Here is a 26,254-nt window from a genome sequence, read left to right on the forward strand (position 1 = left end):
ACCAGGAACCTCTAGATCTTCATTCTAACGCTCTCCCAACTGAGCTATTTCGGCACGCCTAGGTGAAATCGGAAAGCAGCTTTACCAGAATGAAATTGGAAAGAATCAGCAAGATGTTATTTGTTCATAAAAGGACGAGAGAAGATACATCTAATAAAGAATTGTGTTACTCAGCGAATGTGGTTTGTCAAGATTTCTAAAGTCAATCGAAAGCGCACAGGTAGAATTATTAGTGTTATCCAATAAAAATAAAAAGATTATTGATATATCGCAAACTCCCCGGCGGGGAATCGAACCCCGGTCTCCCGCGTGACAGGCGGGGATACTGACCACTATACTACCGAGGACAGTTACGCTTGCCGAAACCCGGGATCGAACCAGGGACCTTTAGAACTTCAGTCTAACGCTCTCCCAACTGAGCTATTTCGGCACGCCTAGGAGGAATCGGAAAGCAGCTTTACCAGAATGAAATTGGAAAGAATCAGCAAGATGTTATTTGTTCATAAAAGGACGAGAGAAGATACATCTAATAAAGAATTGTGTTACTCAGCGAATGTGGTTTGTCAAGATTTCTAAAGTCAATCGAAAGCGCACATGTAGAATTATTAGTATTATCCAATAAAAATATTAAAGAAATATAGCAAACTCGACGGCGGGGAATCGAACCCCGGTCTGCCGCGTGACAGGCGGGGATACTGACCACTATACTACCGAGGACAGTTACGCTTGCCGAAATCCGGGATCGAACCAGGGACCTTTAGATCTTCAGTCTAACGCTCTCCCAACTGAGCTATTTCGGCACGCCTAGGAGAAATCGGAAAGCAGCTTTACCAGAATGAAACTGGAAAGAATCAGCAAGATGTTATTTGTTCATAAAATGACGAGAGAATATACATCTAAGGAAGAATTGTGTTACTCAGCGAATGTGGTTTGTCGAGATTTCTAAAGTCAATCGAAAGCGCACATGTAGAATTATTAGTGTTATCTAATAAAAATAGAAAGATTAATGTTATATCGCAAGCTCCCCGGCGGGGAATCGAACCCCGGTCTCCCGCGTGACAGGCGGGGATACTGACCACTATACTACCGAGGACAGTTACGCTTGCCGAAACCCGGGATCGAAATAGGGACCGTTAGATCTTCAGTCTAACGCCCTCCCAACTGAGCTATTTCGGCACGCCTAGGAGAAATCGGAAAGCAGCTTTATGAGAATGAAACTGGAAAGAATCAGCAAGATGTTATTTGTTCATAAAAGGACGAGAGAAGATACATCAAAGGAAGAATTGTGTTACTCAGCGAATGTGATTTGTCAAGATTTCTAAAGTAAATCGAAAGAGCACATGTAGAATTATTAGTGTTATCCAATAAAAATATAAAAGAAATATCGCAAACTCCCCGGTGGGGAATCGAACCCCGGTCTCCCGCGTGACAGGCGGGGATACTGACCACTATACCACCGAGGACAGCTACGCTTGCCGAAACCCGGGATCGAACCAGGGACCTTTAGATCTTCAGTCTAACGCTCTCCCAACTGAGCTATTTCGGCACGCCTAGGAGAAATCGGAAAGCAGCTTTATCAGAATGAAATTGGAAAGAATCAGCAAGATGTTATTTGTTCATAAAAGGACGAGAGAAGATACATCTAAGGAAGAATCGTGTTACTCAGCGAATGTGGTTTGTCAAGATTTCTAAAGTCAATCGAAAGCGCACATGTAGAATTATTAGTGTTATCCAATAAAAATAAAAAGATTATTGATATATCACAAACTCCCCGGCGGGGAATCGAACCCCGGTCTCCCGCGTGACAGGCGCGGATACGGACCACTATACTACCGAGGACAGTTACGCTTGCCGAAACCCGGTATCGAACCAGGGACCTTTAGATCTTCAGTCTAACGCTCGCCCAACTGAACTATTTCGGCACGCCTAGGAGAAATCGGAAAGCAGCTTTACCAGAATGAAATTGGAAAAAATCAGCAAGATTTTATTTGTTCATAAAAGGACGAGAGAAGATACATCTAAGGAAGAATTGTGTTACTCAGCGAATGTGGTTTGTCAAGATTTCTAAAGTCAATCGAAAGCGCACATGTAGAATTATTAGTGTTATCCAATAAAAATATTAAAGAAATATCGCAAACTCCCCGGCGGGGAATCGAACCCCGGTCTCCCGCGTGACAGGCGGGGATACTGACCACTATACTACCGAGGACAGTTAAGCTTGCCGAAACCCGGTATCGAACCAGGGGCCTTTACATCTTCAGTCTAACGCTCTCCCAACTGAGCTATTTCGGCACGCCTAGGAGAAATCGGAAAGCAGCTTTACCAGAATGAAATTGGAAAGAATCAGCAAGATGTTATTTGTTCATAAAAAGACGAGAGAAGATACATCTAATAAAGAATTGTGTTACTCAGCGAATGTGGTTTGTCAAGATTTCTAAAGTCAATCGAAAGCGCACAGGTAGAATTATTAGTGTTATCCAATAAAAATAAAAAGATTATTGATATATCGCAAACTCCCCGGCGGGGAATCGAACCCCGGTCTCCCGCGTGACAGGCGGGGATACTGACCACTATACTACCGAGGACAGTTACGCTTGCCGAAACCCGGGATCGAACCAGGGACCTTTACATCTTCAGTCTAACGCTCTCCCAACTGAGCTATTTCGGCACGCCTAGGAGAAATCGGAAAGCAGCTTTACCAGAATGAAATTGGAAAGAATCAGCAAGATGTTATTTGTTCATAAAAGGACGAGAGAAGATACATCTAATAAAGAATTGTGTTACTCAGCGAATGTGGTTTGTCAAGATTTCTAAAGTCAATCGAAAGCGCACATGTAGAATTATTAGTGTTATCCAATAAAAATATTAAAGAAATATCGCAAACTCCCCGTCGGGGAATCGAACCCCGGTCTCCCGCGTGACAGGCGGGGATACTGACCACTATACTACCGAGGACAGTAACGCTTGCCAACACCCGGGATCGAACCAGGGACCTCTAGATCTTTAGTCTAACGCTCTCCCATCTGAGCTATTTCGGCACGCTTAGGAGGAATCGGAAAGCAGCTTTACCAGAATGAAATTGGAAAGAATCAGCAAGATGTTATTTGTTCATAAAAGGACGAGAGAAGATACATCTAATAAAGAATTGTGTTACTCAGCGAATGTGGTTTGTCAAGATTTCTAAAGTCAATCGAAAGCGCACATGTGGAATTATTAGTGTTATCCAATAAAAATATTAAAGAAATATCGCAAATTCCCCGGTGGGGAATCGAACCCCGGTCTCCCGCGTGACAGGCGGGGATACTGACCACTATACTACCGAGGACAGCTACGCTTGCCGAAACCCGGGATCGAACCAGGGACCTTTAGATCTTCAGTCTAACGCTCTCCCAACTGAGCTATTTCGGCACGCCTAGGAGAAATCGGAAAGCAGCTTTACCAGAATGAAATTGGAAAGAATCATCAAGATGTTATTTGTTCATAAAAGGACCAGAGAAGATACATCTAAGGAAGAATTGTGTTACTCAGCGAATGTGGTTTGTCAAGATTTCTAAAGTCAATCGAAAGCGCACATGTAGAATTATTAGTGTTATCCAATAAAAATATTAAAGAAGGATCGCAAACTCCCCGGCGGGGAATCGAACCCCGGTCTCCCGCGTGACAGGCGGGGATACTGGCCACTATACTACCGAGGACAGTTAAGCTTGCCGAAACCCGGGATCGAAGCAGGGACCTTTACATCTTCAGTCTAACGCTCTCCCAACTGAGCTATTTCGGCACGCCTAGGAGAAATCGGAAAGCAGCTTTACCAGAATGAAATTGGAAAGAATCAGCAAGATGTTATTCGTTCATAAAAGGACGAGAGAAGATACATCTAATAAAGAATTGTGTTACTCAGCGAATGTGGTTTGTCAAGATTTCTAAAGTCAATCGAAAGCGCACATGTAGAATTATTAGTGTTATCCAATAAAAATAAAAAGATTAAAGAAATATAGCAAACTCGACGGCGGGGAATCGAACCCCGGTCTCCCGCGTGACAGGCGGGGATACTGACCACTATACTACCGAGGACAGTTACGCTTGACGAAACCCGGGATAGAACCAGGGACCTTTAGATCTTCAGTCTAACGCTCTCCCAACTGAGCTATTTCGGCACGCCTAGGAGAAATCGGAAAGCAGCTTTACCAGAATGAAATTGGAAAGAATCAGCAAGATGTTATTTGTTCATAAAAGGGCGAGAGAAGATACATCTAATAAAGAATTGTGTTACTCAGCGAATGTGGTTTGTCAAGATTTCTAAAGTCAATCGAAAGCGCACAGGTAGAATTATTAGTGTTATCCAATAAAAATAAAAAGATTATTGATATATCGCAAACTCCCCGGCGGGGAATCGAACCCCGGTCTCCCGCGTGACAGGCGGGGATACTGACCACTATACTACCGAGGACAGTTACGCTTGCCGAAACCCGGGATCGAACCAGGGACCTTTAGATCTTCAGTCTAACGCTCTCCCAACTGAGCTATTTCGGCACACCTAGGAGAAATCGGAAAGCAGCTTTACCAGAATGAAATTGGAAAGAATCAGCAAGATGTTATTTGTTCATAAAAGGACGAGAGAAGATACATCTAATAAAGAATTGTGTTACTCAGCGAATGTGGTTTGTCAAGATTTCTAAAGTCAATCGAAAGCGCACATGTAGAATTATTAGTGTTATCCAATAAAAATATTAAAGAAATATCGCAAACTCCCCGTCGGGGAATCGAACCCCGGTCTCCCGCGTGACAGGCGGGTATAATGACCACTATACTACCGAGGACAGTTACGCTTGCCGAAACCCGGGATCGAACCACGGACATTTACATCTTCAGTCTAACGCTCTCCCAACTGAGCTATTTCGGCACCCCTTGGAGAAATCGGAAAGCAGCTTTACCAGAATGAAATTGGAAAGAATCAGCAAGATGTTATTTGTTCATAAAAGGACGAGAGAAGATACATCTAAGGAAGAATTGTGTTACTCATCGAATGTGGTTTGTCAAGATTTCTAAAGTCAATCGAAAGCGCACATGTAGAATTATTAGTGTTATCCAATAAAAATAAAAAGATTAAAGAAATATAGCAAACTCCCCGGCGGGGAATCGAACCCCGGTCTCCCGCGTGACAGTCGAGGATACTGACCACTATACTACCGAGGACAGTTACGCTTGCCGAAACCCGGGATCGAACCAGGGACCTTTAGATATTCAGTCTAACGCTCTCCCAACTGATTTATTTCGGCACGCCTAGGAGAAATCGGAAAGCAGCTTTACCAGAATGAAATTGGAAAGAATCAGCAAGATGTTATTTGTTCATAAAAGGACGAGAGAAGATACATCTAATAAAGAATTGTGTTACTCAGCGAATGTGGTTTGTCAAGATTTCTAAAGTCAATCGAAAGCGCACATGTAGAATTATTAGTGTTATCCAATAAAAATAAAAAGATTAAAGAAATATAGCAAACTCGACGGCGGGGAATCGAACCCCGGTCTCCCGCGTGACAGGTGGGGATACTGACCACTATACTACCGAGGACAGTTACGCTTGCCGAAACTCGGGATCGAACCTGGGACCTTTAGATCTTCAGTCTAACGCTCTCCCAACTGAGCTATTTCGGCACGCCTAGGAGAAATCGGAAAGCAGCTTTACCAGAATGAAATTGGAAAGAATCAGCAAGATGTTATTTGTTCATAAAAGGACGAGAGAAGATACATCTAAGGAAGAATTGTGTTACTCAGCGAATGTGGTTTGTCAAGATTTCTAAAGTCAATCGAAAGCGCACATGTAGAATTATTAGTGTTATCCAATAAAAATATTAAAGAAATATCGCAAACTCCCCGGCGGGGAATCGAACCCCGGTGTCCCGCGTGACAGGCGAGGATACTGACCACTATACTACCGAGGACAGTTAAGCTTGCCGAAACCCGGGATCGAACCAGGGACCTTTACATCTTCAGTCTAACGCTCTCCCAACTGAGCTATTTCGGCACGCCTAGGAGAAATCGGAAAGCAGCTTTACCAGAATGAAATTGGAAAGAATCAGCAAGATGTTATTTGTTCATAAAAGGACGAGAGAAGATACATCTCATAAAGAAATGTGTTACTCAGCGAATGTGGTTTGTCAAGATTTCTAAAGTCAATCGAAAGCGCACATGTAGAATTATTAGTGTTATCCAATAAAAATAAAAAGATTAAAGAAATATAGCAAACTCCCCGGCGGGGAATCGAACCCCGGTCTCCCGCGTGACAGTCGAGGATACTGACCACTATACTACCGAGGACAGTTACGCTTGCCAACACCCGGGATCGAACCAGGAACCTCTAGGTCTTCATTCTAACGCTCTCCCAACTGAGCTATTTCGGCACGCCTAGGAGAAATCGGAAAGCAGCTTTACCAGAATGAAATTGGAAAGAATCAGCAAGATGTTATTTGTTCATAAAAGGACGAGAGAAGATACATCTAATAAAGAATTGTGTTACTCAGCGAATGTGGTTTGTCAAGATTTCTAAAGTCAATCGAAAGCGCACAGGTAGAATTATTAGTGTTATCCAATAAAAATAAAAAGATTATTGATATATCGCAAACTCCCCGGCAGGGAATCGAACCCCGGTCTCCCGCGTGACAGGCGGGGATACTGACCACTATACTAACGAGGACAGTTACGCTTGCCGAAAACCGGGATCGAACCAGGGACCTTTAGATCTTCAGTCTAACGCTCTCCCAACTGAGCTATTTCGGCACGCCTAGGAGAAATCGGAAAGCAGCTTTACCAGAATGAAATTGGAAAGAATCAGCAAGATGTTATTTGTTCATAAAAGGACGAGAGAAGATACATCTAATAAAGAATTGTGTTACTCAGCGAATGTGGTTTGTCAAGATTTCTAAAGTCAATCGAAAGCGCAAAGGTAGAATTATTAGTGTTATCCAATAAAAATAAAAAGATTATTGATATATCGCAAACTCCCCGGCGGGGAATCGAACCCCGGTCTCCCGCGTGACAGGCGGGGATACTGACCACTATACTACCGAGGACAGTTACGCTTGCCGAAACGCGGGATCGAACCAGGGACCTTTAGATCTTCAGTCTAACGCTCTCCCAACTGAGCTATTTCGGCACGCCTAGGAGAAATCGGAAAGCAGCTTTACCAGAATGAAATTGGAAAGAATCAGCAAGATGTTATTTGTTCATAAAAGGACGAGAGAAGATACATCTAATAAAGAATTGTGTTACTCAGCGAATGTGGTTTGTCAAGATTTCTAAAGTCAATCGAAAGCGCACATGTAGAATTATTAGTGTTATGCAATAAAAATATTAAAGAAATATCGCAAACTCCCCGGCGGGGAATCGAACCCCGGTCTCCCGCGTGACAGGCGGGGATATTGACCACTATACTACCTAGGACAGTTACGCTTGCCGAAACCCGGGATCGAACCAGGGACCTTTACATCTTCAGTCTAACGCTCTCCCAACTGAGCTATTTCGGCACCCCTAGGAGAAATCGGAAAGCAGCTTTACCAGAATGAAATTGGAAAGAATCAGCAAGATGTAATTTGTTCATAAAAGGACGAGAGAAGATACATCTAATAAAGAATTGTGTTACTCAGCGAATGTGGTTTGTCAAGATTTCTAAAGTCAATCGAAAGCGCACATGTAGAATTATTAGTGTTATCCAATAAAAATAAAAAGATTAAAGAAATATAACAAACTCGACGGCGGGGAATCGAACCCCGGTCTCCAGCGTGACAGGCGGGGATACTGACCACTATACTACCGAGGACAGTTACGCTTGCCGAAACCCGGGATCGAACCAGGGACCTTTAGATCTTCAGTCTAACGCTTTCCCAGCTGAGCTATTTCGGCACGCCTAGGAGAAATCGGAAAGCAGCTTTATGAGAATGAAACTGGAAAGAATCAGCAAGATGTTATTTGTTCATAAAAGGACGAGAGAAGATACATCTAAGGAAGAATTGTGTTACTCAGCGAATGTGGTTTGTCAAGATTTCTAAAGTCAATCGAAAGCGCACATGTAGAATTATTAGTGTTATCCAATAAAAATATTAAAGAAATATAGCAAACTCGACGGCGGGGAATCGAACCCCGGTCTGCCGCGTGACAGGCGGGGATACTGACCACTATACTACCGAGGACAGTTACGCTTGCCGAAACCCGGGATCGAACCAGGGACCTTTAGATCTTCAGTCTAACGCTCTCCCAACTGAGCTATTTCGGCACGCCTAGGAGAAATCGGAAAGCATCTTTACCAGAATGAAATTGGAAAGAATCAGCAAGATGTTATTTGTTCATAAAAGGACGAGAGAAGATACATCTAATAAAGAATTGTGTTACTCAGCGAATGTGGTTTGTCAAGATTTCTAAAGTCAATCGAAAGCGCACATGTAGAATTATTAGTGTTATCCAATAAAAATAAAAAGATTATTGATATATCACAAACTCCCCGGCGGGGAATCGAACCCCGGTCTCCCGGAGGACAGGCGGGGATACTGACCACTATACTACCGAGGACAGTTACGCTTGCCAACACCCGGGATCGAACCAGGGACCTCTAGATCTTCAGTCTAACGCTCTCCCAACTGAGCTATTTCGGCACGCCTAGGAGAAATCGGAAAGCAGCTTTACCAGAATGAAATTGGAAAGAATCAGCAAGATGTTATTTGTTCATAAAAGGACGAGAGAAGATACATCTAATAAAGAATTGTGTTACTCAGCGAATGTGGTTTGTCAAGATTTCTAAAGTCAATCGAAAGCGCACATGTAGAATTATTAGTGTTATCCAATAAAAATATTAAAGAAATATCGCAAACTCCCCGGCGGGGAATCGAACCCCGGTCTCCCGCGTGACAGGCGGGGATATTGACCACTATACTACCTAGGACAGTTACGCTTGCCGAAACCCGGGATCGAACCAGGGACCTTTACATCTTCAGTCTAACGCTCTCCCAACTGAGCTATTTCGGCACCCCTAGGAGAAATCGGAAAGCAGCTTTACCAGAATGAAATTGGAAAGAATCAGCAAGATGTAATTTGTTCATAAAAGGACGAGAGAAGATACATCTAATAAAGAATTGTGTTACTCAGCGAATGTGGTTTGTCAAGATTTCTAAAGTCAATCGAAAGCGCACATGTAGAATTATTAGTGTTATCCAATAAAAATAAAAAGATTAAAGAAATATAGCAAACTCGACGGCGGGGAATCGAACCCTGGTCTCCAGCGTGACAGGCGGGGATACTGACCACTATACTACCGAGGACAGTTACGCTTGCCGAAACCCGGGATCGAACCAGGGACCTTTAGATCTTCAGTCTAACGCTCTCCCAGCTGAGCTATTTCGGCACGCCTAGGAGAAATCGGAAAGCAGCTTTATGAGAATGAAACTGGAAAGAATCAGCAAGATGTTATTTGTTCATAAAAGGACGAGAGAAGATACATCTAATTAAGAATTGTGTTACTCAGCGAATGTGATTTGTCAAGATTTCTAAAGTAAATCGAAAGAGCACATGTAGAATTATTAGTGTTATCCAATAAAAATAAAAATAAAAATAAAAAGATTAATGTTATATCGCAAACTCCCCGTCGGGGAATCGAACCCCGGTCTCCCGCGTGACAGGCGGGGATACTGACCACTATACTAACGAGGACAGTTACGCTTGCCGAAACCCGGGATCGGACCAGGGACCTTTAGATCTTCAGTCTAACGCTCTCCCAACTGAGCTATTTCGGCACGCCTAGGAGAAATCGGAAAGCAGCTTTACCAGAATGAAATTGGAAAGAATCAGCAAGATGTTATTTGTTCATAAAAGGACGAGAGAATATACATCTAAGGAAGAATTGTGTTACTCAGCGAATGTGTTTTGTCGAGATTTCTAAAGTCAATCGAAAGCGCACATGTAGAATTATTAGTGTTATCTAATAAAAATAAAAAGATTAATGTTATATCGCAAGCTCCCCGGCGGGGAATCGAACCCCGGTCTCCCGCGTGACAGGCGGGGATACTGACCACTATACTACCGAGGACAGTTACGCTTGCCGAAACCCGGGATCGAAATAGGGACCGTTAGATCTTCAGTCTAACGCTCTCCCAACTGAGCTATTTCGGCACGCCTAGGAGAAATCGGAAAGCAGCTTTATGAGAATGAAACTGGAAAGAATCAGCAAGATGTTATTTGTTCATAAAAGGACGAGAGAAGATACATCTAATAAAGAATTGTGTTACTCAGCGAATGTGGTTTGTCAAGATTTCTAAAGTCAATCGAAAGCGCACATGTAGAATTATTAGTGTTATACAATAAAAACAAAAAGATTAAAGAAATATAGCAAACTCGACGGCGGGGAATCGAACCCCGGTCTCCCGCGTGACAGGCGGGGATACTGACCACTATACTACCGAGGACAGTTACGCTTGCCGAAACCCGGGATCGAACCAGGGACCTTTAGATCTTCAGTCTAACGCTCTCCCAACTGAGCTATTTCGGCACGCCTAAGAGAAATCGGAAAGCAGCTTTACCAGAATGAAATTGGAAAGAATCAGCAAGATGTTATTTGTTCATAAAAGAACGAGAGAAGATACATCTAATAAAGAATTGTGTTACTCAGCGAATGTGGTTTGTCAAGATTTCTAAAGTCAATCGAAAGCGCACATGTAGAATTATTAGTGTTATCCAATAAAAATAAAAAGATTAAAGAAATATAGCAAACTCGACGGCGGGGAATCAAACCCCGGTCTCCAGCGTGACAGGCGGGGATACTGACCACTATACTACCGAGGACAGTTACGCTTGCCGAAACCCGGGATCGAACCAGGGACCTTCAGATCTTCAGTCTAACGCTCTCCCAGCTGAGCTATTTCGGCACGCCTAGGAGAAATCGGAAAGCAGCTTTATGAGAATGAAACTGGAAAGAATCAGCAAGATGTTATTTGTTCATAAAAGGACGAGAGAAGATACATCTAAGGAAGAATTGTGTTACTCAGCGAATGTGATTTGTCAAGATTTCTAAAGTAAATCGAAAGAGCACATGTAGAATTATTAGTGTTATCCAATAAAAATAAAAATAAAAATAAAAGGATTAATTTTATATCGCAAACTCCCCGTCGGGGAATCGAACCCCGGTCTCCCGCGTGACAGGCGGGGATACTGACCACTATACTAACGAGGACAGTTACGCTTGCCGAAACCCGGGATCGAACCAGGGACCTTTAGATCTTCAGTCTAACGCTCTCCCAACTGAGCTATTTCGGCACGCCTAGGAGAAATCGGAAAGCAGCTTTACCAGAATGAAATTGGAAAGAATCAGCAAGATGTTATTTGTTCATAAAAGGGCGAGAGAAGATACATCTAATAAAGAATTGTGTTACTCAGCGAATGTGGTTTGTCAAGATTTCTAAAGTCAATCGAAAGCGCACAGGTAGAATTATTAGTGTTATCCAATAAAAATAAAAAGATTATTGATATATCGCAAACTCCCCGGCGGGGAATCGAACCCCGGTCTCCCGCGTGACAGGCGGGGATACTGACCACTATACTACCGAGGACAGTTACGCTTGCCAAAACCCGGGATCGAACCAGGGACCTTTAGATCTTCAGTCTAACGCTCTCCCAACTGAGCTATTTCGGCACACCTAGGAGAAATCGGAAAGCAGCTTTACCAGAATGAAATTGGAAAGAATCAGCAAGATGTTATTTGTTCATAAAAGGACGAGAGAAGATACATCTAATAAAGAATTGTGTTACTCAGCGAATGTGGTTTGTCAAGATTTCTAAAGTCAATCGAAAGCGCACATGTAGAATTATTAGTGTTATCCAATAAATATAAAAAGATTAAAGAAATATCGCAAACTCCCCGTCGGGGAATCGAACCCCGGTCTCCCGCGTGACAGGCGGGTATAATGACCACTATACTACCGAGGACAGTTACGCTTGCCGAAACCCGGGATCGAACCACGGACATTTACATCTTCAGTCTAACGCTCTCCCAACTGAGCTATTTCGGCACCCCTTGGAGAAATCGGAAAGCAGCTTTACCAGAATGAAATTGGAAAGAATCAGCAAGATGTTATTTGTTCATAAAAGGACGAGAGAAGATACATCTAAGGAAGAATTGTGTTACTCATCGAATGTGGTTTGTCAAGATTTCTAAAGTCAATCGAAAGCGCACATGTAGAATTATTAGTGTTATCCAATAAAAATAAAAAGATTAAAGAAATATAGCAAACTCCCCGGCGGGGAATCGAACCCCGGTCTCCCGCGTGACAGTCGAGGATACTGACCACTATACTACCGAGGACAGTTACGCTTGCCGAAACCCGGGATCGAACCAGGGACCTTTAGATATTCAGTCTAACGCTCTCCCAACTGATTTATTTCGGCACGCCTAGGAGAAATCGGAAAGCAGCTTTACCAGAATGAAATTGGAAAGAATCAGCAAGATGTTATTTGTTCATAAAAGGACGAGAGAAGATACATCTAATAAAGAATTGTGTTACTCAGCGAATGTGGTTTGTCAAGATTTCTAAAGTCAATCGAAAGCGCACATGTAGAATTATTAGTGTTATCCAATAAAAATAAAAAGATTAAAGAAATATAGCAAACTCGACGGCGGGGAATCGAACCCCGGTCTCCCGCGTGACAGGTGGGGATACTGACCACTATACTACCGAGGACAGTTACGCTTGCCGAAACTCGGGATCGAACCAGGGACCTTTAGATCTTCAGTCTAACGCTCTCCCAACTGAGCTATTTCGGCACGCCTAGGAGAAATCGGAAAGCAGCTTTACCAGAATGAAATTGGAAAGAATCAGCAAGATGTTATTTGTTCATAAAAGGACGAGAGAAGATACATCTAAGGAAGAATTGTGTTACTCAGCGAATGTGGTTTGTCAAGATTTCTAAAGTCAATCGAAAGCGCACATGTAGAATTATTAGTGTTATCCAATAAAAATATTAAAGAAATATCGCAAACTCCCCGGCGGGGAATCGAACCCCGGTGTCCCGCGTGACAGGCGAGGATACTGACCACTATACTACCGAGGACAGTTAAGCTTGCCGAAACCCGGGATCGAACCAGGGACCTTTACATCTTCAGTCTAACGCTCTCCCAACTGAGCTATTTCGGCACGCCTAGGAGAAATCGGAAAGCAGCTTTACCAGAATGAAATTGGAAAGAATCAGCAAGATGTTATTTGTTCATAAAAGGACGAGAGAAGATACATCTCATAAAGAAATGTGTTACTCAGCGAATGTGGTTTGTCAAGATTTCTAAAGTCAATCGAAAGCGCACATGTAGAATTATTAGTGTTATCCAATAAAAATAAAAAGATTAAAGAAATATAGCAAACTCCCCGGCGGGGAATCGAACCCCGGTCTCCCGCGTGACAGTCGAGGATACTGACCACTATACTACCGAGGACAGTTACGCTTGCCAACACCCGGGATCGAACCAGGAACCTCTAGGTCTTCATTCTAACGCTCTCCCAACTGAGCTATTTCGGCACGCCTAGGAGAAATCGGAAAGCAGCTTTACCAGAATGAAATTGGAAAGAATCAGCAAGATGTTATTTGTTCATAAAAGGACGAGAGAAGATACATCTAATAAAGAATTGTGTTACTCAGCGAATGTGGTTTGTCAAGATTTCTAAAGTCAATCGAAAGCGCACAGGTAGAATTATTAGTGTTATCCAATTAAAATAAAAAGATTATTGATATATCGCAAACTCCCCGGCGGGAAATCGAACCCCGGTCTCCCGCGTGACAGGCGGGGATACTGACCACTATACTAACGAGGACAGTTACGCTTGCCGAAAACCGGGATCGAACCAGGGACCTTTAGATCTTCAGTCTAACGCTCTCCCAACTGAGCTATTTCGGCACGCCTAGGAGAAATCGGAAAGCAGCTTTACCAGAATGAAATTGGAAAGAATCAGCAAGATGTTATTTGTTCATAAAAGGACGAGAGAAGATACATCTAATAAAGAATTGTGTTACTCAGCGAATGTGGTTTGTCAAGATTTCTAAAGTCAATCGAAAGCGCACATGTAGAATTATTAGTGTTATCCAATAAAAATAAAAAGATTATTGATATATCACAAACTCCCCTGCGGGGAATCGAACCCCGGTCTCCCGGAGGACAGGCGGGGATACTGACCACTATACTACCGAGGACAGTTACGCTTGCCGAAACCCGGGATCGAACCAGGGACCTTTAGATCTTCAGTCTAACGCTTTCCCAGCTGAGCTATTTCGGCACGCCTAGGAGAAATCGGAAAGCAGCTTTATGAGAATGAAACTGGAAAGAATCAGCAAGATGTTATTTGTTCATAAAAGGACGAGAGAAGATACATCTAAGGAAGAATTGTGTTACTCAGCGAATGTGGTTTGTCAAGATTTCTAAAGTCAATCGAAAGCGCACATGTAGAATTATTAGTGTTATCCAATAAAAATATTAAAGAAATATAGCAAACTCGACGGCGGGGAATCGAACCCCGGTCTGCCGCGTGACAGGCGGGGATACTGACCACTATACTACCGAGGACAGTTACGCTTGCCGAAACCCGGGATCGAACCAGGGACCTTTAGATCTTCAGTCTAACGCTCTCCCAACTGAGCTATTTCGGCACGCCTAGGAGAAATCGGAAAGCAGCTTTACCAGAATGAAATTGGAAAGAATCAGCAAGATGTTATTTGTTCATAAAAAGACGAGAGAAGATACATCTAATAAAGAATTGTGTTACTCAGCGAATGTGGTTTGTCAAGATTTCTAAAGTCAATCGAAAGCGCACATGTAGAATTATTAGTGTTATCCAATAAAAATATTAAAGAAATATCGCAAACTCCCCGGCGGGGAATCGAACCCCGGTCTCCCGCGTGACAGGCGGGGATATTGACCACTATACTACCTAGGACAGTTACGCTTGCCGAAACCCGGGATCGAACCAGGGACCTTTACATCTTCAGTCTAACGCTCTCCCAACTGAGCTATTTCGGCACCCCTAGGAGAAATCGGAAAGCAGCTTTACCAGAATGAAATTGGAAAGAATCAGCAAGATGTAATTTGTTCATAAAAGGACGAGAGAAGATACATCTAATAAAGAATTGTGTTACTCAGCGAATGTGGTTTGTCAAGATTTCTAAAGTCAATCGAAAGCGCACATGTAGAATTATTAGTGTTATCCAATAAAAATAAAAAGATTAAAGAAATATAGCAAACTCGACGGCGGGGAATCGAACCCTGGTCTCCAGCGTGACAGGCGGGGATACTGACCACTATACTACCGAGGACAGTTACGCTTGCCGAAACCCGGGATCGAACCAGGGACCTTTAGATCTTCAGTCTAACGCTCTCCCAGCTGAGCTATTTCGGCACGCCTAGGAGAAATCGGAAAGCAGCTTTATGAGAATGAAACTGGAAAGAATCAGCAAGATGTTATTTGTTCATAAAAGGACGAGAGAAGATACATCTAATTAAGAATTGTGTTACTCAGCGAATGTGATTTGTCAAGATTTCTAAAGTAAATCGAAAGAGCACATGTAGAATTATTAGTGTTATCCAATAAAAATAAAAATAAAAATAAAAAGATAATTGTTATATCGCAAACTCCCCGTCGGGGAATCGAACCCCGGTCTCCCGCGTGACAGGCGGGGATACTGACCACTATACTAACGAGGACAGTTACGCTTGCCGAAACCCGGGATCGAACCAGGGACCTTTAGATCTTCAGTCTAACGCTCTCCCAACTGAGCTATTTCGGCACGCCTAGGAGAAATCGGAAAGCAGCTTTACCAGAATGAAACTGGAAAGAATCAGCAAGATGTTATTTGTTCATAAAAGGACGAGAGAATATACATCTAAGGAAGAATTGTGTTACTCAGCGAATGTGTTTTGTCGAGATTTCTAAAGTCAATCGAAAGCGCACATGTAGAATTATTAGTGTTATCTAATAAAAATAAAAAGATTAATGTTATATCGCAAGCTCCCCGGCGGGGAATCGAACCCCGGTCTCCCGCGTGACAGGCGGGGATACTGACCACTATACTACCGAGGACAGTTACGCTTGCCGAAACCCGGGATCGAAATATGGACCGTTAGATCTTCAGTCTAACGCTCTCCCAACTGAGCTATTTCGGCACGCCTAGGAGAAATCGGAAAGCAGCTTTATGAGAATGAAACTGGAAAGAATCAGCAAGATGTTATTTGTTCATAAAAGGACGAGAGAAGATACATCTAATAAAGAATTGTGTTACTCAGCGAATGTGGTTTGTCAAGATTTCTAAAGTCAATCGAAAGCGCACATGTAGAATTATTAGTGTTATACAATAAAAACAAAAAGATTAAAGAAATATAGCAAACTCGACGGCGGGGAATCGAACCCCGGTCTCCCGCGTGACAGGCGGGGTACTGACCACTATACTACCGAGGACAGTTACGCTTGCCGAAACCCGGGATCGAACCAGGGACCTTTAGATCTTCAGTCTAACGCTCTCCCAACTGAGCTATTTCGGCACGCCTAAGAGAAATCGGAAAGCAGCTTTACCAGAATGAAATTGGAAAGAATCAGCAAGATGTTATTTGTTCATAAAAGAACGAGAGAAGATACATCTAATAAAGAATTGTGTTACTCAGCGAATGTGGTTTGTCAAGATTTCTAAAGTCAATCGAAAGCGCACATGTAAAATTATTAGTGTTATCCAATAAAAATAAAAAGATTAAAGAAATATAGCAAACTCGACGGCGGGGAATCAAACCCCGGTCTCCAGCGTGACAGGCGGGGATACTGACCACTATACTACCGAGGACAGTTACGCTTGCCGAAACCCGGGATCGAACCAGGGACCTTTAGATCTTCAGTCTAACGCTCTCCCAGCTGAGCTATTTCGGCACGCCTAGGAGAAATCGGAAAGCAGCTTTATGAGAATGAAACTGGAAAGAATCAGCAAGATGTTATTTGTTCATAAAAGGACGAGAGAAGATACATCTAAGGAAGAATTGTGTTACTCAGCGAATGTGATTTGTCAAGATTTCTAAAGTAAATCGAAAGAGCACATGTAGAATTATTAGTGTTATCCAATAAAAATAAAAATAAAAATAAAAAGATTAATTTTGTATCGCAAACTCCCCGTCGGGGAATCGAACCCCGGTCTCCCGCGTGACAGGCGGGGATACTGACCACTATACTAACGAGGACAGTTACGCTTGCCGAAACCCGGGATCGAACCAGGGACCTTTAGATCTTCAGTCTAACGCTCTCCCAACTGAGCTATTTCGGCACGCCTAGGAGAAATCGGAAAGCAGCTTTACCAGAATGAAACTGGAAAGAATCAGCAAGATGTTATTTGTTCATAAAAGGACGAGAGAATATACATCTAAGGAAGAATTGTGTTACTCAGCGAATGTGGTTTGTCGAGATTTCTAAAGTCAATCGAAAGCGCACATGTAGAATTATTAGTGTTATCTAATAAAAATAAAAAGATTAATGTTATATCGCAAGCTCCCCGGCGGGGAATCGAACCCCGGTCTCCCGCGTGACAGGCGGGGATACTGACCACTATACTACTGAGGACAGTTACGCTTGCCGAAACCCGGGATCGAAATAGGGACCGTTAGATCTTCAGTCTAACGCTCTCCCAACTGAGCTATTTCGGCACGCCTAGGAGAAATCGGAAAGCAGCTTTATGAGAATGAAACTGGAAAGAATCAGCAAGAGGTTATTTGTTCATAAACGGACGAGAGAAGATACATCTAAGGAAGAATTGTGTTACTCAGCGAATGTGATTTGTCAAGATTTCTAAAGTAAATCGAAAGAGCACATGTAGAATTATTAGTGTTATCCAATAAAAATATTAAAGAAATATCGCAAACTCCCCGGCGGGGAATCGAACCCCGGTCTCCCGCGTGACAGGCGGGGATACTGACCACTATACTACCGAGGACAGTTAAGCTTGCCGAAACCCGGGATCGAACCAGGGACCTTTAGATCTTCAGTCTAACGCTCTCCCAACTGAGCTATTTCGGCACGCCTAGGAGAAATCGGAAAGCAGCTTTACCAGAATGAAATTGGAAAGAATCAGCAAGATGTTATTTGTTCATAAAAGGACGAGAGAAGATACATCTAATAAAGAATTGTGTTACTCAGCGAATGTGGTTTGTCAAGATTTCTAAAGTCAATCGAAAGCCCACATGTAGAATTATTAGTGTTATACAATAAAAACAAAAAGATTAAAGAAATATAGCAAACTCGACGGCGGGGAATCGAACCCCGGTCTCCCGCGTGACAGGCGGGGATACTGACCACTATACTACCGAGGACAGTTACGCTTGCCGAAACCCGGGATCGAACCAGGGACCTTTAGATCTTCAGTCTAACGCTCTCCCAACTGAGCTATTTCGGCACGCCTAGGAGAAATCGGAAAGCAGCTTTACCAGAATGAAATTGGAAAGAATCAGCAAGATGTTATTTGTTCATAAAAGAACGAGAGAAGATACATCTAATAAAGAATTGTGTTACTCAGCGAATGTGATTTGTCAAGATTTCTAAAGTCAATCGAAAGCGCACATGTAGAATTATTAGTGTTATCCAATAAAAATAAAAAGATTAAAGAAATATAGCAAACTCGACGGCGGGGAATCGAACCCCGGTCTCCCGCGTGACAGGCGGGGATACTGACCACTATACTACCGAGGACAGTTACGCTTGCCGAAACCCGGGATCGAACCAGGGACCTTTAGATCTTCAGTCTATCGCTCTCCCAACTGAGCTATTTCGGCACGCCTAGGAGAAATCGGAAAGCAGTTTTACCAGAATGAAATTGGAAAGAATCAGCAAAATGTTATTTGTTCATAAAAGGACGAGAGATGATACATCTAATAAAGAATTGTGTTACTCAGCGAATGTGGTTTGTCAAGATTTCTAAAGTCAATCGAAAGCGCACATGTAGAATTATTAGTGTTATCCAATAAAAATAAAAAGATTATTGATATATCGCAAACTCCCCGCCGGGGAATCGAACCCCGGTCTCCCGCATGACAGGCGGGGATACTGACCACTATAATACCGAGGACAATTACGCTTGCCGAAACCCGGGATCGAACCAGGGACCTTTAGATCTTCAGTCTATCGCTCTTCCAACTGAGCTATTTCGGCACGCCTAGGAGAAATCGGAAAGCAGTTTTACCAGAATGAAATTGGAAAGAATCAGCAAAATGTTATTTGTTCATAAAAGGACGAGAGATGATACATCTAATAAAGAATTGTGTTACTCAGCGAATGTGGTTTGTCAAGATTTCTAAAGTCAATCGAAAGCGCACATGTAGAATTATTAGTGTTATCCAATAAAAATAAAAAGATTATTGATATATCGCAAACTCCCCGCCGGGGAATCGAACCCCGGTCTCCCGCATGACAGGCGGGGATACTGACCACTATACTACCGAGGACAATTACGCTTGAAGAAACCCGGGATCGAACCAGGGACCTTTAGATCTTCAGTCTAACGCTCTCCCAACTGAGCTATTTCGGCACGCCTAGGAGAAATAGGAAAGCAGCTTTATGAGAATGAAACTGGAAAGAATCAGCAAGATGTTATTTGTTCATAAAAGGACGAGAGAAGATACATCTAAGGAAGAATTGTGTTACTCAGCGAATGTGATTTGTCAAGATTTCTAAAGTAAATCGAAAGAGCACATGTAGAATTATTAGTGTTATCCAATAAAAATAAAAATAAAAATAAAAATATTATTGATATATCGCAAACTCCCCGCCGGGGAATCGAACCCCGGTCTCCCGCATGACAGGCGGGGATACTGACCACTATACTACCGAGGACAATTACGCTTGCCGAAACCCGGGATCGAACCAGGGACCTTTAGATCTTCAGTCTAACGCTCTCCCAACTGAGCTATTTCGGCACGCCTAGGAGAAATCGGAAAGCAGCTTTACCAGAATGAAATTGGAAAGAATCAGCAAGATGTTATTTGTTCATAAAAGGACGAGAGAAGATACATCTAATAAAGAATTGTGTTACTCAGCGAATGTGGTTTGTCAAGATTTCTAAAGTCAATCGAAAGCCCACATGTAGAATTATTAGTGTTATCCAATAAAAATAAAAAGATTAAAGAAATATAGCAAACTCGACGGCGGGGAATCGAACCCCGGTCTCCCGCGTGACAGGCGGGGATACTGACCACTTTACTACCGAGGACAGTTACGCTTGCCGAAACCGGGATCGAGCCAGGGACCTTTAGATCTTCAGTCTAACGCTCTCCCAGCTGAGCTATTTCGGCACGCCTAGGAGAAATCGGAAAGCAGCTTTACCAGAATGAAACTGGAAAGAATCAGCAAGATGTTATTTGTTCATAAAAGGACGAGAGAAGATACATCTAAGGAAGAATTGTGTTACTCAGCGAATGTGGTTTGTCAAGATTTCTAAAGTCAATCGAAAGCGCACATGTAGAATTATTAGTGTTATCCAATAAAAATAAAAAGATTAAAGAAATATAGCAAACTCGACGGCGGGGAATCGAACCCCGGTCTCCCGCGTGACAGGCGGGGATACTGACCACTATACTACCGAGGACAGTTACGCTTGCCGAAACCCGGGATCGAACCAGGGACCTTTAGATCTTCAGTCTATCGCTCTCCCAACTGAGCTATTTCGGCACGCCTAGGAGAAATCGGAAAGCAGTTTTACCAGAATGAAATTGGAAAGAATCAGCAAAATGTTATTTGTTCATAAAAGGACGAGAGATGATACATCTAATAAAGAATTGTGTTACTCAGCGAATGTGGTTTGTCAAGATTTCTAAAGTCAATCGAAAGCGCACATGTAGAATTATTAGTGTTATCCAATAAAAATAAAAAGATTATTGATATATCGCAAACTCCCCGCCGGGGAATCGAACACCGGTCTCCCGCATGACAGGCGGGGATACTGACCACTATACTACCGAGGACAATTACGCTTGCCGAAACCCGGGATTGAACCAGGGACCTTTAGATCTTCAGTCTAACGCTCTCCCAACTGAGCTATTTCGGCACGCCTAGGAGAAATAGGAAAGCAGCGTTATGAGAATGAAACTGGAAAGAATCAGCAAGATGTTATTTGTTCATAAAAGGACGAGAGAAGATACATCTAAGGAAGAATTGTGTTACTCAGCGAATGTGATTTGTCAAGATTTCTAAAGTAAATCGAAAGAGCACATGTAGAATTATTAGTGTTATCCAATAAAAATAAAAATAAGAAGATTATTGATATATCGCAAACTCCCCGCCGGGGAATCGAACCCCGGTCTCCCGCATGACAGGCGGGGATACTGACCACTATACTACCGAGGACAATTACGCTTGCCGAAACCCGGGATCGAACCAGGGACCTTTAGATCTTCAGTCTAACGCTCTCCCAACTGAGCTATTTCGGCACACCTAGGAGAAATCGGAAAGCAGGTTTACCAGAATGAAATTGGAAAGAATCAGCAAGATGTTATTTGTTCATAAAAGGACGAGAGAAGATACATCTAATAAAGAATTGTGTTACTCAGCGAATGTGGTTTGTCAAGATTTCTAAAGTCAATCGAAAGCGCACATGTAGAATTATTAGTGTTATCCAATAAAAATAAAAAGATTATTGATATATCACAAACTCCCCGGTGGGGAATCGAACCCCGGTCTCCCGCGTGACAGGCGGGGATACTGACCACTATACTACCGAGGACAGTTACGCTTGCCGAAACCCGGGATCGAACCAGGGACCTTTAGATATTCAGTCGAACGCTCTCCCAACTGATTTATTTCGGCACGCCTAGGAGAAATCGGAAAGCAGCTTTACCAGAATGAAATTGGAAAGAATCAGCAAGATGTTATTTGTTCATAAAAGGACGAGAGAAGATACATCTAATAAAGAATTGTGTTACTCAGCGAATGTGGTTTGTCAAGATTTCTAAAGTCAATCGAAAGCGCACATGTAGAATTATTAGTGTTATCCAATAAAAATAAAAAGATTAAAGAAATATAGCAAACTCGACGGCGGGGAATCGAACCCCGGTCTCCCGCGTGACAGGTGGGGATACTGACCACTATACTACCGAGGACAGTTACGCTTGCCGAAACTCGGGATCGAACCAGGGACCTTTAGATCTTCAGTCTAACGCTCTCCCAACTGAGCTATTTCGGCACGCCTAGGAGAAATCGGAAAGCAGCTTTACCAGAATGAAATTGGAAAGAATCAGCAAGATGTTATTTGTTCATAAAAGGACGAGAGAAGATACATCTAAGGAAGAATTGTGTTACTCAGCGAATGTGGTTTGTCAAGATTTCTAAAGTCAATCGAAAGCGCACATGTAGAATTATTAGTGTTATCCAATAAAAATATTAAAGAAATATCGCAAACTCCCCGGCGGGGAATCGAACCCCGGTCTCCCGCGTGACAGGCGGGGATACTGACCACTATACTACCGAGGACAGTTAAGCTTGCCGAAACCCGGGATGGAACCAGGGACCTTTACATCTTCAGTCTAACGCTCTCCCAACTGAGCTATTTCGGCACGCCTAGGAGAAATCGGAAAGCAGCTTTACCAGAATGAAATTGGAAAGAATCAGCAAGATGTTATTTGTTCATAAAAGGACGAGAGAAGATACATCTCATAAAGAAATGTGTTACTCAGCGAATGTGGTTTGTCAAGATTTCTAAAGTCAATCGAAAGCGCACATGTAGAATTATTAGTGTTATCCAATAAAAATAAAAAGATTAAAGAAATATAGCAAACTCCCCGGCGGGGAATCGAACCCCGGTCTCCCGCGTGACAGTCGAGGATACTGACCACTATACTACCGAGAACAGTTACGCTTGCCGAAACCCGGGATCGAACCAGGGACCTTTAGATATTCAGTCTAACGCTCTCCGAACTGATTTATTTCGGCACGCCTAGGAGAAATCGGAAAGCAGCTTTACCAGAATGAAATTGGAAAGAATCAGCAAGATGTTATTTGTTCATAAAAAGACGAGAGAAGATACATCTAATAAAGAATTGTGTTACTCAGCGAATGTGGTTTGTCAAGATTTCTAAAGTCAATCGAAAGCGCACATGTAGAATTATTAGTGTTATCCAATAAAAATATTAAAGAAATATCGCAAACTCCCCGTCGGGGAATCGAACCCCGGTCTCCCGCGTGACAGGCGGGGATACTGACCACTATACTACCGAGGACAGTTACGCTTGCCTACACCCGGGATCGAACCAGGAACCTCTAGGTCTTCATTCTAACGCTCTCCCAACTGAGCTATTTCGGCACGCCTAGGAGAAATCGGAAAGCAGCTTTACCAGAATAAATTGGAAAGAATCAGCAAGATGTTATTTGTTCATAAAAGGACGAGAGAAGATACATCTAATAAAGAATTGTGTTACTCAGCGAATGTGGTTTGTCAAGATTTCTAAAGTCAATCGAAAGCGCACAGGTAGAATTATTAGTGTTATCCAATAAAAATAAAAAGATTATTGATATATCGCAAACTCCCCGGCGGGGAATCGAACCCCGGTCTCCCGCGTGACAGGCGGGGATACTGACCACTATACTAACGAGGACAGTTACGCTTGCCGAAAACCGGGATCGAACCAGGGACCTTTAGATCTTCAGTCTAACGCTCTCCCAACTGAGCTATTTCGGCACGCCTAGGAGAAATCGGAAAGCAGCTTTACCAGAATGAAATTGGAAAGAATCAGCAAGATGTTATTTGTTCATAAAAGGACGAGAGAAGATACATCTAATAAAGAATTGTGTTACTCAGCGAATGTGGTTTGTCAAGATTTCTAAAGTCAATCGAAAGCGCACATGTAGAATTATTTTTGTTATCCAATAAAAATATTAAAGAAATATAGCAAACTCGACGGCGGGGAATCGAACCCCGGTCTCCCGCGTGACAGGCGGGGATACTGACCACTATACTACCGAGGACAGTTACGCTTGCCGAAACCCGGGATCGAACCAGGGACCTTTAGATCTTCAGTCTAACGCTCTCCCAACTGAGCTATTTCGGCACGCCTAGGAGAAATCGGAAAGCAGCTTTACCAGAATGAAATTGGAAAGAATCAGCAAGATGTTATTTGTTCATAAAAGGACGAGAGAAGATACATCTAATAAAGAATTGTGTTACTCAGCGAATGTGGTTTGTCAAGATTTCTAAAGTCAATCGAAAGCGCACATGTAGAATTATTAGTGTTATCCAATAAAAATAAAAAGATTATTGATATATCACAAACTCCCCGGCGGGGAATCGAACCCCGGTCTCCCGGAGGACAGGCGGGGATACTGACCACTATACTACCGAGGACAGTTACGCTTGCCAACACCCGGGATCGAACCAGGGACCTCTAGATCTTCAGTCTAACGCTCTCCCAACTGAGCTATTTCGGCACGCCTAGGAGAAATCGGAAAGCAGCTTCACCAGAATGAAATTGGAAAGAATCAGCAAGATGTTATTTGTTCATAAAAGGACGAGAGAAGATACATCTAATAAAGAATTGTGTTACTCAGCGAATGTGGTTTGTCAAGATTTCTAAAGTCAATCGAAAGCGCAAAGGTAGAATTATTAGTGTTATCCAATAAAAATAAAAAGATTATTGATATATCGCAAACTCCCCGGCGGGGAATCGAACCCCGGTCTCCCGCGTGACAGGCGGGGATACTGACCACTATACTACCGAGGACAGTTACGCTTGCCGAAACTCGGGATCGAACCAGGGACCTTTAGATCTTCAGTCTAACGCTCTCCCAACTGAGCTATTTCGGCACGCCTAGGAGAAATCGGAAAGCAGCTTTACCAGAATGAAATTGGAAAGAATCAGCAAGATGTTATTTGTTCATAAAAGGACGAGAGAAGATACATCTAAGGAAGAATTGTGTTACTCAGCGAATGTGGTTTGTCAAGATTTCTAAAGTCAATCGAAAGCGCACATGTAGAATTATTAGTGTTATCCAATAAAAATATTAAAGAAATATCGCAAACTCCCCGGCGGGGAATCGAACCCCGGTCTCCCGCGTGACAGGCGATGATACTGACCACTATACTACCGAGGACAGTTAAGCTTGCCGAAACCCGGGATCGAACCAGGGACCTTTACATCTTCAGTCTAACGCCCTCCCAACTGAGCTATTTCGGCACGCCTAGGAGAAATCGGAAAGCAGCTTTACCAGAATGAAATTGGAAAGAATCAGCAAGATGTTATTTGTTCATAAAAGGACGAGAGAAGATACATCTCATAAAGAAATGTGTTACTCAGCGAATGTGGTTTGTCAAGATTTCTAAAGTCAATCGAAAGCGCACATGTAGAATTATTAGTGTTATCCAATAAAAATAAAAAGATTAAAGAAATATAGCAAACTCCCCGGCGAGGAATCGAACCCCGGTCTCCCGCGTGACAGTCGAGGATACTGACCACTATACTACCGAGAACAGTTACGCTTGCCGAAACCCGGGATCGAACCAGGGACCTTTAGATATTCAGTCTAACGCTCTCCGAACTGATTTATTTCGGCACGCCTAGGAGAAATCGGAAAGCAGCTTTACCAGAATGAAATTGGAAAGAATCAGCAAGATGTTATTTGTTCATAAAAAGACGAGAGAAGATACATCTAATAAAGAATTGTGTTACTCAGCGAATGTGGTTTGTCAAGATTTCTAAAGTCAATCGAAAGCGCACATGTAGAATTATTAGTGTTATCCAATAAATATAAAAAGATTATTGATATATCACAAACTCCCCGGCGGGGAATCGAACCCCGGTCTCCCGCGTGACAGGCGGGGATACTGACCACTATACTACCGAGGACAGTTACACTTGCCAACACCCGGGATCGAACCAGGAACCTCTAGGTCTTCATTCTAACGCTCTCCCAACTGAGCTATTTCGGCACGCCTAGGAGAAATCGGAAAGCAGCTTTACCAGAATAAATTGGAAAGAATCAGCAAGATGTTATTTGTTCATAAAAGGACGAGAGAAGATACATCTAATAAAGAATTGTGTTACTCAGCGAATGTGGTTTGTCAAGATTTCTAAAGTCAATCGAAAGCGCACAGGTAGAATTATTAGTGTTATCCAATAAAAATAAAAAGATTATTGATATATCGCAAACTCCCCGGCGGGGAATCGAACCCCGGTCTCCCGCGTGACAGGCGGGGATACTGACCACTATACTAACGAGGACAGTTACGCTTGCCG

The 26,254-nt window shown here is 42.8% G+C and overlaps 35 non-coding genes across 35 annotated transcripts; all 35 read right to left on the minus strand.

The window, feature by feature from the left end:
- Positions 1–275: 275 nt before the first annotated feature.
- On the minus strand, positions 276–347 carry Trnad-guc (transfer RNA aspartic acid (anticodon GUC)). The gene has a single exon. It is a non-coding gene; the product is annotated as a tRNA-Asp (tRNA).
- Positions 348–357: 10 nt separating this feature from the next.
- Trnaf-gaa (transfer RNA phenylalanine (anticodon GAA)) lies at positions 358–430 on the minus strand. The gene has a single exon. It is a non-coding gene; the product is annotated as a tRNA-Phe (tRNA).
- Positions 431–1,021: 591 nt separating this feature from the next.
- Trnad-guc (transfer RNA aspartic acid (anticodon GUC)) lies at positions 1,022–1,093 on the minus strand. The gene has a single exon. It is a non-coding gene; the product is annotated as a tRNA-Asp (tRNA).
- Positions 1,094–1,473: 380 nt separating this feature from the next.
- Trnaf-gaa (transfer RNA phenylalanine (anticodon GAA)) lies at positions 1,474–1,546 on the minus strand. Its single transcript has one exon. It is a non-coding gene; the product is annotated as a tRNA-Phe (tRNA).
- A 591-nt stretch (positions 1,547–2,137) lies between these two features.
- Positions 2,138–2,209, minus strand: Trnad-guc (transfer RNA aspartic acid (anticodon GUC)). The gene has a single exon. It is a non-coding gene; the product is annotated as a tRNA-Asp (tRNA).
- Positions 2,210–2,513: 304 nt separating this feature from the next.
- Trnad-guc (transfer RNA aspartic acid (anticodon GUC)) lies at positions 2,514–2,585 on the minus strand. Its single transcript has one exon. It is a non-coding gene; the product is annotated as a tRNA-Asp (tRNA).
- A 380-nt stretch (positions 2,586–2,965) lies between these two features.
- On the minus strand, positions 2,966–3,038 carry Trnaf-aaa (transfer RNA phenylalanine (anticodon AAA)). The gene has a single exon. It is a non-coding gene; the product is annotated as a tRNA-Phe (tRNA).
- Positions 3,039–3,335: 297 nt separating this feature from the next.
- Positions 3,336–3,408, minus strand: Trnaf-gaa (transfer RNA phenylalanine (anticodon GAA)). Its single transcript has one exon. It is a non-coding gene; the product is annotated as a tRNA-Phe (tRNA).
- Positions 3,409–4,375: 967 nt separating this feature from the next.
- On the minus strand, positions 4,376–4,447 carry Trnad-guc (transfer RNA aspartic acid (anticodon GUC)). Its single transcript has one exon. It is a non-coding gene; the product is annotated as a tRNA-Asp (tRNA).
- A 10-nt stretch (positions 4,448–4,457) lies between these two features.
- Positions 4,458–4,530, minus strand: Trnaf-gaa (transfer RNA phenylalanine (anticodon GAA)). The gene has a single exon. It is a non-coding gene; the product is annotated as a tRNA-Phe (tRNA).
- Positions 4,531–6,995: 2,465 nt separating this feature from the next.
- Trnad-guc (transfer RNA aspartic acid (anticodon GUC)) lies at positions 6,996–7,067 on the minus strand. The gene has a single exon. It is a non-coding gene; the product is annotated as a tRNA-Asp (tRNA).
- Positions 7,068–8,193: 1,126 nt separating this feature from the next.
- On the minus strand, positions 8,194–8,266 carry Trnaf-gaa (transfer RNA phenylalanine (anticodon GAA)). Its single transcript has one exon. It is a non-coding gene; the product is annotated as a tRNA-Phe (tRNA).
- Positions 8,267–9,315: 1,049 nt separating this feature from the next.
- Trnaf-gaa (transfer RNA phenylalanine (anticodon GAA)) lies at positions 9,316–9,388 on the minus strand. Its single transcript has one exon. It is a non-coding gene; the product is annotated as a tRNA-Phe (tRNA).
- Positions 9,389–9,997: 609 nt separating this feature from the next.
- Trnad-guc (transfer RNA aspartic acid (anticodon GUC)) lies at positions 9,998–10,069 on the minus strand. The gene has a single exon. It is a non-coding gene; the product is annotated as a tRNA-Asp (tRNA).
- A 386-nt stretch (positions 10,070–10,455) lies between these two features.
- Positions 10,456–10,528, minus strand: Trnaf-gaa (transfer RNA phenylalanine (anticodon GAA)). Its single transcript has one exon. It is a non-coding gene; the product is annotated as a tRNA-Phe (tRNA).
- A 691-nt stretch (positions 10,529–11,219) lies between these two features.
- Trnaf-gaa (transfer RNA phenylalanine (anticodon GAA)) lies at positions 11,220–11,292 on the minus strand. Its single transcript has one exon. It is a non-coding gene; the product is annotated as a tRNA-Phe (tRNA).
- Positions 11,293–11,513: 221 nt separating this feature from the next.
- On the minus strand, positions 11,514–11,585 carry Trnad-guc (transfer RNA aspartic acid (anticodon GUC)). The gene has a single exon. It is a non-coding gene; the product is annotated as a tRNA-Asp (tRNA).
- Positions 11,586–11,595: 10 nt separating this feature from the next.
- Positions 11,596–11,668, minus strand: Trnaf-gaa (transfer RNA phenylalanine (anticodon GAA)). Its single transcript has one exon. It is a non-coding gene; the product is annotated as a tRNA-Phe (tRNA).
- A 2,923-nt stretch (positions 11,669–14,591) lies between these two features.
- Positions 14,592–14,664, minus strand: Trnaf-gaa (transfer RNA phenylalanine (anticodon GAA)). Its single transcript has one exon. It is a non-coding gene; the product is annotated as a tRNA-Phe (tRNA).
- A 673-nt stretch (positions 14,665–15,337) lies between these two features.
- Trnaf-gaa (transfer RNA phenylalanine (anticodon GAA)) lies at positions 15,338–15,410 on the minus strand. The gene has a single exon. It is a non-coding gene; the product is annotated as a tRNA-Phe (tRNA).
- Positions 15,411–15,725: 315 nt separating this feature from the next.
- Positions 15,726–15,798, minus strand: Trnaf-gaa (transfer RNA phenylalanine (anticodon GAA)). Its single transcript has one exon. It is a non-coding gene; the product is annotated as a tRNA-Phe (tRNA).
- A 221-nt stretch (positions 15,799–16,019) lies between these two features.
- Trnad-guc (transfer RNA aspartic acid (anticodon GUC)) lies at positions 16,020–16,091 on the minus strand. Its single transcript has one exon. It is a non-coding gene; the product is annotated as a tRNA-Asp (tRNA).
- A 385-nt stretch (positions 16,092–16,476) lies between these two features.
- Positions 16,477–16,549, minus strand: Trnaf-gaa (transfer RNA phenylalanine (anticodon GAA)). The gene has a single exon. It is a non-coding gene; the product is annotated as a tRNA-Phe (tRNA).
- Positions 16,550–16,852: 303 nt separating this feature from the next.
- On the minus strand, positions 16,853–16,925 carry Trnaf-gaa (transfer RNA phenylalanine (anticodon GAA)). The gene has a single exon. It is a non-coding gene; the product is annotated as a tRNA-Phe (tRNA).
- A 315-nt stretch (positions 16,926–17,240) lies between these two features.
- Trnaf-gaa (transfer RNA phenylalanine (anticodon GAA)) lies at positions 17,241–17,313 on the minus strand. Its single transcript has one exon. It is a non-coding gene; the product is annotated as a tRNA-Phe (tRNA).
- A 591-nt stretch (positions 17,314–17,904) lies between these two features.
- Trnad-guc (transfer RNA aspartic acid (anticodon GUC)) lies at positions 17,905–17,976 on the minus strand. Its single transcript has one exon. It is a non-coding gene; the product is annotated as a tRNA-Asp (tRNA).
- A 10-nt stretch (positions 17,977–17,986) lies between these two features.
- Positions 17,987–18,059, minus strand: Trnaf-gaa (transfer RNA phenylalanine (anticodon GAA)). The gene has a single exon. It is a non-coding gene; the product is annotated as a tRNA-Phe (tRNA).
- A 303-nt stretch (positions 18,060–18,362) lies between these two features.
- On the minus strand, positions 18,363–18,435 carry Trnaf-gaa (transfer RNA phenylalanine (anticodon GAA)). Its single transcript has one exon. It is a non-coding gene; the product is annotated as a tRNA-Phe (tRNA).
- Positions 18,436–19,878: 1,443 nt separating this feature from the next.
- Trnaf-gaa (transfer RNA phenylalanine (anticodon GAA)) lies at positions 19,879–19,951 on the minus strand. Its single transcript has one exon. It is a non-coding gene; the product is annotated as a tRNA-Phe (tRNA).
- Positions 19,952–21,005: 1,054 nt separating this feature from the next.
- Trnaf-gaa (transfer RNA phenylalanine (anticodon GAA)) lies at positions 21,006–21,078 on the minus strand. The gene has a single exon. It is a non-coding gene; the product is annotated as a tRNA-Phe (tRNA).
- Positions 21,079–21,387: 309 nt separating this feature from the next.
- Trnaf-gaa (transfer RNA phenylalanine (anticodon GAA)) lies at positions 21,388–21,460 on the minus strand. Its single transcript has one exon. It is a non-coding gene; the product is annotated as a tRNA-Phe (tRNA).
- A 967-nt stretch (positions 21,461–22,427) lies between these two features.
- Positions 22,428–22,499, minus strand: Trnad-guc (transfer RNA aspartic acid (anticodon GUC)). Its single transcript has one exon. It is a non-coding gene; the product is annotated as a tRNA-Asp (tRNA).
- Positions 22,500–24,000: 1,501 nt separating this feature from the next.
- Trnaf-gaa (transfer RNA phenylalanine (anticodon GAA)) lies at positions 24,001–24,073 on the minus strand. Its single transcript has one exon. It is a non-coding gene; the product is annotated as a tRNA-Phe (tRNA).
- A 597-nt stretch (positions 24,074–24,670) lies between these two features.
- Trnad-guc (transfer RNA aspartic acid (anticodon GUC)) lies at positions 24,671–24,742 on the minus strand. The gene has a single exon. It is a non-coding gene; the product is annotated as a tRNA-Asp (tRNA).
- Positions 24,743–25,792: 1,050 nt separating this feature from the next.
- Trnad-guc (transfer RNA aspartic acid (anticodon GUC)) lies at positions 25,793–25,864 on the minus strand. Its single transcript has one exon. It is a non-coding gene; the product is annotated as a tRNA-Asp (tRNA).
- Positions 25,865–26,254: the final 390 nt, after the last annotated feature.

This window comes from Argiope bruennichi, chromosome 7 (assembly GCF_947563725.1).
Source record: "Argiope bruennichi chromosome 7, qqArgBrue1.1, whole genome shotgun sequence".
Taxonomy (NCBI): domain Eukaryota; kingdom Metazoa; phylum Arthropoda; class Arachnida; order Araneae; family Araneidae; genus Argiope; species Argiope bruennichi.